At 43.2% G+C, this 6,000-nt stretch overlaps 1 pseudogene across 1 annotated transcript in view; it reads left to right on the top strand.

Annotated features, from left to right (window-relative positions):
• Nucleotides 1-1,562: 1,562 nt before the first annotated feature.
• LOC147103167 (UDP-glucose 4-epimerase-like) overlaps nt 1,563-6,000 on the top strand; it is a 30,885-nt pseudogene continuing 26,447 nt past the window's right edge. Inside the window, exons 1-3 of the transcript XR_015073004.1 lie at nt 1,563-1,740; nt 3,994-4,085; nt 4,611-4,724. The product of XR_015073004.1 is annotated as a UDP-glucose 4-epimerase-like (transcript). The remainder of the gene's footprint in view (nt 1,741-3,993; nt 4,086-4,610; nt 4,725-6,000) is intronic.

Below are 6,000 nucleotides of genomic sequence, written 5' to 3'. Positions count from 1 at the left end.
GGCCCATGGAGCCCCTTAAAGGGGCCGCGCAGGGCCAAAATAATTTACAGGGAACATAAGTTGTAGGGCTGGAGGAGGTTACAGAGATGGGGTGGGGGGCGAGGCCATGGAGGGATTTGAGCACATGGCTGATAAGTGGTAATTAACATTTGAGCCACACAAGTGCCAGGCGATGACCATCTCCAACAAGAGAGAGTTTAACCACCTCCCCATGACATTTTAATGGCATTATCAGTGTTAAATTCCCCACCATCAACATCCTGGAGGTCACCATTGACCAGAACTTAATTGGACTAGCCACATAAATACTGTGGCTACAAGAGCAGACCAGAGCCTGGGTTTCTGCAGAGAGTGACTCACCTCTTGACTCCCCAAAGCCTTTCCACCAAGTACAAGGCACAAGTCAGGAGTGTGATGGAATACTCTCCACTTGCCTGGATGAGTGCAGCTCCAACAACACTCAAGAAGTTTGACACCATCCAGGGTAAAGCAGCCCGATTAATCGGCACCCATCCACCCCCTTAAACATTCACTCCCTCCACCACCGGTGTACCATGGCTGCAGTGTGTACCATCTACAAGCTGCACTGCAGCAACTCGCCAAGGCTTGTTCAGCAGCACCTCCCAAACTCGTGACCTCCACCACCTAGCAGGACAAGGGCAGCAGGTGCATGGGAGCACCACCACCTCCAAGTTCCCCTCCAAGTCACATACCATCCTGACTTGGACATGTATCATCGTTCCTTCATCATCGCCGGGTCAAAATCCAGGAACTCCCTCCCTAAAAGCACTGTGGGAGTACCTTCACCACACGGACTGCAGCAGTTCTAAGAAGGTGGCTTACCACCATCTTCTCAAGGGCAACTAGGGATGGGTAATGAATTCTGGCCTTTCCAGCAACGCCCACATCCCATGAATGAAGAAATACGTTTGTTTTTTTAAAAAAAACAAGGACGAGAATTTTAAATTAGAGGTGTTGGTGGACCAGGAGCCAATGTAAGCGTAAGCCAATGACCTCCATGTGGGGGAACACCTAGGCAATAGTGACCATAATATTATTAGTCATAAAAAAAGGGCCAAAATTCAATGCTTGTACTGGATCTCAAGAGGACTAAATTTGCAAAAATGCTAGAGGACTTAAATCGGGTAGATTGGGCAACCCTACTAGGTGGGGATAGTACTAATGCAGATGAGAAATGGAATATCATTGTAATACAAAAGAAAGCCATGCATGTCCGTAAAGTCAAAGTAAAGCACTTGCTAAGTCCAAGCCAAGGGGGCTAACTGGTCATGAGGACCAATCAAGGACTTCAGCAGAAATACTTATACAGAGTAAAAGTACACAACTCTCAAGAGAATAGGGATAGGTTTCATGCTCAGTTTATGGTAACAAAAGCTACTCTTAGAGCAGCCAAAAGGTCAGTGGAAAAGAAAACCACAGATAACTGCGGTAGCAATAGGAAAATCTTTATTGAGTTACGTTAGGAGTTAGGGGGGCGACTGCTGCTAAAAGATTCCTCAGGGTATATTCAAGGGGACTCCAGGAAATAGTGGAAATGTAAGATGGCTACTTTTGCATCGGACTTTACTCCTGTAGATTGTGCTCAGTTATCATTAAGGCAGTATATAGGTAACACTAAAGTTGAAGAAGATCTGATTTTTGAAGAGAATAAATCAGATCAATCTGTTGGGCCAGACAACACTTACGTGAGGTTGCTTAAAGAAATGGCAACTGTGCTAAGTAAACCGCTTGCTCATATATTCAATAGTTTGCTGCCATGGAGATTGTTCTGATGACCTATATTCAAAAAGGGCAATAAGTCGGAACCAGGAAATTATCGGCCCATTAACTTTGCATTGATATTATTGGCTTTCAATATAAACGATCAACACTAAATATACAATCTTACAATACCCCTGCATATATATATAAGTATAGAATTTTAAAAATGTTTCCTAAATGTTTTAATACGATGGTTCTGTATATTGTATTAACCATGAATTTCTGTATTCATTACAAACTTATGTTTTTATAAACAATGATAAAATTGTGTTATTTTGAGTGTTTTGTAATTATCAACCTGTTATTTAAATGAACAAATTCAAACATAATGGCTCGGATTTTGTGGTAAAAATAATGGTGAGCCTATCAGCGTTCATCATTATTAAAGAGTAAATCGAACAGCAAGTTCGAGCGACTGCACAAGCGCAGTTAAACACAGAAATCAGGAAGTTGCTGTCCGAGTTACCCTGCTCCTCCAGAAGCTTCGCTATACCGGTATCTCGCCGAGAGACTCGGCTTTGAAACACATGGAAAGACGTGAAGTTGCATTAATTACTGCCAAATAACCTCTCTGGCACTGAAAATTAACTTTTATAAGTGTGGAATCTCATTCCTTCAGATTTAATTATTGTTGCAGATTTTTTTTTAAAAAATTTAATTAATATTTATTTAACTTTAACTTTTTCTTTCTGTCTCTTTTATCTCTCTCTCAATCCCATCTTTCTTTCCCTCTCTTTATTTCACTTTCTGTACATGATTTGTCATTAAATTAAATATTCTAACTTGCACTTCCTGGTTTGGACTCTGCACGCCCAGTAAGGATTTTTCAATCTGATTGGTTAAGGAGATACACAGTTGCTTGTCCTGGTCACACAAGTCCCAGTTCTCCTATAGAGGGCGCCATGCAGTTTTGGCTCTCTAATCACTGCAAGTTCCAGTGCGAAAGTCTGTGGGCAATTGTAAGTGTAATGAATGGCTGACGCCGTTCGTTCACTGCTGACCGCAAAATCCAGACCAATGGGGCAGATTTTGCTGAAAAAATGATGGTGTTTGAATGACGCACACCATTATTAATGCACAGATTGACCAGCAACTTGTAGTGAGAATTGCAAATCACCACAAGTTGCTTGCTGATTTGTGCCGTTCTGCCGTTAGCTGCACGAAAACGGCATCTTACGCTTAACCTCCCCATGATTTTCATGAAGTTGCTGCATTTGCACATTAATTGGCCATTAAACTCGCCACAAAGTTAAGTCTAGTAATTAATGGTGTAAGTACCCCATTAATGATGTGATTATTGTTAATGACTGCCAATCAATCTCTCTTGCCCAGAAAGTAAATAATTATAAATGTGGAGTCTCATTACTTCAGGTTGTGAATTGTTTTAGAAGCTTTTAAAATGCCAATTTTTGAATGAATGCCTTTTTTCTCTCTCTCTCTCTTAATCCAATCTTTCTTTCCCTCTCTATATTTCTCTTTCTGCACCCGATTTGACATTGAATTCACCCACTCTAATTCATCCTCCTTCTGAGCCCTTCCTCTCTTTATATCTCAATCCTTAGATCTCATTGGTTAAGAAGGTACACTATTTGTCCCGTTGTTCACCAAGGTCCCAGGTGCCCTGTTGTCCTCACTGTGCCATTATCTGCTCACTTCCAGCAACTTTGTGGGCCAAAATTTTTTAAACGTACACGAACAATTCTAACTAACGCTCCTGCAAATTCTGGCCGATTTTAGTTTTAAAAAGAAAGCCTATATTTGGACAATCTTCTAATTGAAGGACAACCAGAATCTACACAGATAGGACAGATGCTGCATAACTGCTTTTATTTAAAAAAGATCAGTAGTCCAAGAATCCTGATTGACAAAGCTACAGATGTATAGTTTCAAATACGATAGCGATTTCCTTCTGTCCATATCTATAGAACCTGTGGGCTCAAATAAGCATTTTTTTCTTTTTCTCCCCCCCCACTTAAGGACACTAACTCTTGCTAGGTATGGCTCTATGTGTGCAAAGACACTCAACTACAGTGGATCCACCTTTTTTATAAGCTAAATGTAATGACATTTGCAAACTGTGGGCAATCGCCAAGTGATCAGTTGTCATGCAATCAATCGTTATGCTATCAATTGTCACGCGACCAAACCACCAGGAATACTCCCAATCACAGTTAGCAACCCTACTTCCTGGTCAGCTACTTGCTTGATAAGCTTGCTGTTCCATCCAGGGGGTGACCTCATTATCTGAGGATGATCAGATTACATCACTGGGGAAAGTTACACGGCCTTTTTTTGTAATCCAGGTAAGAATGGAATTCCTGAAAGCATTCGCTGTGTGAGTGAGTTTACGGGAACAGACATAATCTTCAGAGAAATTGATCTGCTAGATGAATCTGCTCTGCATAATCTCTTCAAAGAGGTACCAATCTGAATCCAAATCAGCTATTCCTATCTTTAGGTTTCAATTAAGGTTTAGCAATGTATGTCGTGAGGTCCGTACAATGGATTAGGAAGTAATTTTCTCCACTAACTGTTCCTTAACTAAATGTGGGCAGAAGAATGTACTCCAAGCGTTGGGTGCAATTCACTGGCTTTTCACAATTGAAAAGGCTCATTGGTGTTTCAATAGGCGATTTGAAAATTTATTTACCCTTCTTATAGATTAAAATTGATATTTTTACTCCATAGCGGTACTTCTAATTCCCATTCAGAATGTTTCTGGGAGAGGTTTATGCCTAAAGTGTTCTCCAAGTATGAGTGGACTTGTTGATTAGAACAACTGAATGCAGTACATTTTAGTAATTAGGATTACATTGTTATTTTTCCAGCACAGTTTCTCAGCTGTGATCCATTTTGCGGGATTGAAGGCGGTCGGAGAGTCTGTCCAGAAGCCTCTTCCTTATTATAAAGTCAACCTGACGGGAACAATTAAACTGTTGGAGGTGAGTGTGCTGGGTCAGGGAGGTGATTGTCCGTTCATCTTTAGAATAAGCTTCTGTGAGGGAAATGAGAGCATAGTGTTCTGGGTTGTGGTCTTTTCTCTTCATTACCCATTGACAATGAAGGTGTCCATAAGATACGAGCTCGTTCCAGCTGCAAGATAAAACCCAGACTTTGAGCATTGTTTAGTTCACGGAATATGATTTTCCCCCCTCTCCTCTTCACTGACTCATGCTAGGTTAGAGGCGCAGATAGCTCTCTGGTACCTTGTTAATGACCATTATTCCTTGGGTGTGAACCCAGATAGCAGATGCTAGGGCAGCAAGCTATTTGACCCATGGAGGGGAACAGTGAACATAGCTGAGTCCAAACCTGCTCTCAGCCAGAGCTCACTGTCAACCGTGAGGGATTACGGAGTGTCCTCCTCAAATTCAGCTGCCCTCAAAAGTTTGTCACCATCCTCCGCCTGCTTCACGACGACATGCCAGCCGTGATCCTGACCAACAGTTCCACCACAGACCCAATTCATGTACGGACCGGGGTCAAGCAAGGCTGTGTCATCGCATCAACGCTCTTCTTGATCTTCCTTGCTGCAATGCTCCATCTCACCCTCAGTAAGCTCCCTGCTGGAGTGGAGCTAATTTACAGAACAAACGGGAAACTGTTCAACCTCCGTCGCCTCCAGTCCAGATCCAAGGTCGTCCCTTCCTCTGTCGTCGAATTACAGTATGCAGACGGCGCTTGCGTCTGCGCATACTCGGAGGTCGAACTCCGTACCATCGTTAACACCTTCACCAAAGCGTACAAGAGCATAGGCCTTACACTAAACATCCGTAAAACAAAGGTCTTCTACCAACCTGCCTCCGTCACACAGTACTGCCCCCCGATTATCAAAATCCATGACAAGGCCTTGGACAACGTGGACCACTTTCCATACCTCGGGAGCCTACTGTCAACAAGGGCAGATGTCGATGACGAAGTCCAACACCGCCTTCAGTGTGCCAGTGCAGCCTTCGGTCGCCTGAGGAAGAGAGTGTTTGAAGACCAGGACCTCAAACCCGGCACCAAGCTCATGGTCTACAGAGCAGTAGTAATACCCGCCCTCCTGTATGCCTCAGAGACATGGACCATGTACAGCAGGCACCTCAAAGCACTGGAGAGGTACCACCAACGCTGCCTTTGCAAGATCCTGCAAATCCATTGGCAGGATAGGCGCACCGACGTCGGTGTTCTCGCTCAGGCCAACATCCCCAGCATCGATGCTTTGACCACGCTCGA

This window comes from Somniosus microcephalus, chromosome 20, assembly GCF_052327205.1.
Source record: "Somniosus microcephalus isolate GS21.2 chromosome 20, FLI_Smic_1.0, whole genome shotgun sequence".
NCBI lineage: Eukaryota > Metazoa > Chordata > Chondrichthyes > Squaliformes > Somniosidae > Somniosus > Somniosus microcephalus.
This window is presented reverse-complemented; position numbering and strand designations above follow the sequence as displayed.